Below are 4,211 nucleotides of genomic sequence, written 5' to 3' on the forward strand. Positions count from 1 at the left end.
TCTACACCTCAGTTTTCTCATCTGCAAATTGAAGAGATTGAACAATGACCCTCTTTTTTAATCTATGCCTTTTGAGTCTGATCTTTAATTTTAATAAGTCAACTCTGACAGGGCCCTAGGGTGCTCAGATATTAGATTAGGCATAACTCTGGATGTTTCTGTGAGACTGTTTCTGAATGAGCTTTTCAGTGAAGTCAGTGGACTGAGAAAAGCATTTTGTTCTAACATGGGTGGGCCTTGTCCCATCAGTTGAAGACCTGGCCAGCCCTAAAAGCTGACCGGTCCCTGCTGAGTAAGAGAGAATCCCTCCTATCTGCCTCTCTGCTATCAAACTGAGACCTGGGCTCCTTCCTGCCTTTGGACTCCAAAAAAAACATGGACTCTCCCTGGGTGGCTGCCTTCTGATGGAACTATCCCATCGGCTCTCCTGGTTCCTGATGGAGAACCTGAGCCTGCAGACTCAGACTGCAAGGAAACCCCTGGCTTTCCGGGGTCTCCAGCTGCCAGACACACCCTGCGTAGGAGGCTGGGGCCTGCCTGTCTCCATAATTGCATGAACCAATCAGTTCCTTACAATAAATCCCCATGATCAGGCCATGTGGGGATGTACCCAAGCATCCTGTGCTTCTCTCTGGAGAACCCTCATACCCCAACATTAAAATCCCATCCCCCTTCTGTGATCTGTCTTATGAAAAACAGGTTTGGAGTGGTTTTTTTTTTTTCTTATTCTTCTTTTCCAAAACAAAATTCTATTATCCAAAGGGAAAGGGAAGATTGATCTCCAGAGATGCTAACGCTGTCCCCCCTCCCCGTGTTTGTCCACCTGCTGCCCCTCTCCCGCTGCGGGAGGTCCCAGAGGTTGGGGTGGGGAGGGCGGGGCTAGAGGCTCCCAACTGGTTGAGGTCTGGGCTCCAGCTCCCCGCGCAGTGGCATCTCCCACGCTGTGGAAGGCGGAGGAGCCCCAGAGCCCCACTCTGCAATGAGAGCCTGGGCGGGGACCTCTCCGCTCCTTAGTTGTAACCTGGGAATAATAACAGTTCCTAGCGGTGTCCTGAGGACGCCACGAGCTAAACCTGCAGCGCAGTGAGAGCGCGGCGGCGGGAAGTGCTCCAGAAGGGCTCACCATCCTTGTGCTTGACGGATGCTTAATTCCCAGAGCCCCTTTATTTGCCTGCACCCCTAGAAACTCCTGGAGCCACTGCCCGTCCCCTGGCTGGGTCTCCCGAAGTCACTGTGGACCCGGGCGTGATTCAGCTGCAGCTTCTGGGCGCTCCAGGCTTATTGTGGGCCTGAGGATCTGCAGGGACCCAAACAAGTCAGCCTCTCTCCAGATTTTTCGTATTTGAGGAACTAGCCATCTGGGGGAAATTCGAAGTTAGATCTTTACCTCACCGCATACACCAAAATAAATTCCAGATGGATCTCAAATTTAAACATAAACAATGAAAGCAAAAATGTACTTAAAAAAAGAAAGCGAAAGCTAAAAGTGAGCAAAATCCTTTTCTAAGTAGGGCACAAACCAGAAACCATAAAAGGAAAAAGAAGGATAAATTCAGTTCCATCATTGTTTTTTTCTTACTTAATGTGAAAAACAATTATAAACAAAATGAGGAGGGAAATGGTAAGTTCAAGGAAATACACCTTAGTTCATATTTCATAAATAAGGCTAATTTCTTAAACAAAGGAGAACTGCAAGTTAATGAGAAAACACAAAGATCCCATTTAAAAATGGACAAAGAACACGCTTAGATGATTCCCAGAGATAAAAATGGCTCCCAGACATGTGATCAGGTGGCTAATCTCATCAACCAGGAAAACACAAATGCTGAACAGGTTACCTATGGCTTTTCATCTGTCATTGAAAAAAAATTTCAGATTTGCTAATACTCTGTTGGGAAACAGGAAGCTTCAAGCTCTGCTGGTGGAGGTGGTAATGGACACAATTTCTGTGTGTGGGGGGGTGGGATTTGGTAGAATTTGATCCCAGCACTCCCACCTCTAGCAACCTGTCCTTTCCACACATGCAAAAGGACCTAAGTACGAGGATATCATTGCTATATAATAAACCCCACACCCATGAGCATCATCAGCCAGGCACAGGCCCTTCTCTGGGCCTCAGTTTCCTTGTTTGTAAAATGGGGATACCCAGGGAGCTGACCTGAGATTGTTGTGTCCTGTGTGTATATAAAATTCCTAACACAGTGGCTGGTGTGTGGTGTAGGAAGAACTCAGTGATTGCCACTGTTCGTATTATTAGGAGTGATTTTGCCATCATCAGTGGGACCCCATCCGGAGACGACTCCAACCGTGTGAGGGGCTTGGGAACAGCCACATTGCCTGTCATCCTCCCTTAAGAAGGAGGAACCTGTGAGGCCAGGCAAGATTGCAGGGGCACCTGAGCAGGCAGAGACCTGGACGTTGTCCCTGTTGCCTGTAGAGCAATGGAAACAGCAAATGGCTTTCCCAGAAGCAAGTCTTGACAGTGCCTCTGCTCCAGCTGGGAAAGAGCGTTTAGGTTGAGGAGACTGGACCCTTCCTTTCTTCCTTTCTTAGCAGTTGTACCCAAGTGAAAGCTCAGCTTAAGTAAGACCCTCCTTCATCGTTCCTGATCATCACACTAAGAGCCAACATTTTGCAATGTGTTTTCTGAATGCCAGACTTCCCCACACCCTCAGCACACAGCAGTTCATTATTCCTGACTACCGCCCAGTTGGCAGGTACCATTTTTCTTCTCATTTTTACAGAAGGGGAAATCGAGGTTCCAAGTTGCAAGGGTTTGCACAGCAAGTAAGTGGCAGAGCCCACATTTGGACCTAGATCTCTTGTGGCATCACTGGCCAAGGTGAGCATTCCCTCCACTTGGGCAACTGTATGTCTCTTTATAAACCACAGCGTAACTGGGCGTGATGGTGCCTGCCTGTGATCCCAGCTACTCGAGCAAGAAGTGGAGGCAGGAGGATCGCAAGTTGGAGGCCAGCCTGGGCAATGTAGCAAGACCCTATCTCAAAGCAGGAAGTCTGCAGGAAGGGGTTTAGAAAGGCCCATAAATAGGGCCAGCAAAGCATTCCTGCATCCCATAATGAGGTCCCCAGAAGAACCAGAATCCCATTCGGCCATCAAGCCCCCTCTCCTCCTGCAGGAAGGGTGGCTGAGGTGTGTGCTGCCAGCTGTCCTGGCTAATCGCCTCCCAAATAAAGGAGAGGTGGGCTCTGGGGAAGGGGTGGCAGTCAGCGTCTCCCGCAGGACTTCCAGGAATCCTTGTAGTCCCTTTTGCACAAGATAAATTGTTGCTTCAGATTCAATTGTTTTCTCCCTTGCCCCTGCCCCCTGCAGTTTCCTTAAACAATAAGAAAACACATTCTTCATCCCCCACGTTTAATCCTTCAGGCCTGGAACACCAGCCACACATCCTGTTCTGAACATCAAATAAAGTGGGAGGGAGAGATGGCCAGCCAGAGAGAGGCGGCCATGGGAGGGCTCGGGGAAGGCAGCTCACTGGCAGTTCTTGAGCAGATAGGGTGAAGCTCTCCTTCCTGTGATCATAGTGAGATCCTCATGTTGTATGCTGGAGAGGGAAAGAGGAGAAAGACAGACCAGCTGGGCTCGGTGGCACATGCCTGTAATCCTAGCAGCTCGGGAGGCTGAGGCAGGAGGATCAAGAGTTCAAAGCCAGTCTCAGGAAAAGCGAGGCACTAAGCAACTCAATGAGACCCTGTCTCTAAATAAAACACAAAAGATGGCTGGGATGTGGCTCAGTGGTCAAGTGCCCTCAAGTTCAATCCTTGGTACCCCAAGAAGAAATAAGAGACATAGGCCAGGGTCCATGTAGTGGGGGCAACTGAACTGGAAGCCAGTAACTAGATTAGAGCATCACACAATCTGATAGGGGAATGTGCTGGGTCCTCTGGGAATATGAGGGGAGGCTTCACTTTGCCTGTGGAGGCTTTGCAGAGGGTGGGGCATTTGTGTTTCCCACCCACGCTCACCCCCAACTCTGCCAGGCAAACGACCCAGGGAGAAAAAAAACGCCATTTCAGTAATAACACCTACTACTGCAGCGTTCCCTACAGCGAACATGCGTACAGGGCCTCACAGCTGGCCAGGTGCTCTTGCACACGTCAGTGAGATTTCCTCATGCCTCATCCCTGTGAAGCAGGGACTGTCCTGTGGTGCCCATTCTGCAGAGACCCAGGTGGCTTGTCTGAGTCTCC

Source organism: Urocitellus parryii, chromosome 7, assembly GCF_045843805.1.
Source record: "Urocitellus parryii isolate mUroPar1 chromosome 7, mUroPar1.hap1, whole genome shotgun sequence".
Taxonomy (NCBI): Eukaryota; Metazoa; Chordata; class Mammalia; order Rodentia; family Sciuridae; genus Urocitellus; species Urocitellus parryii.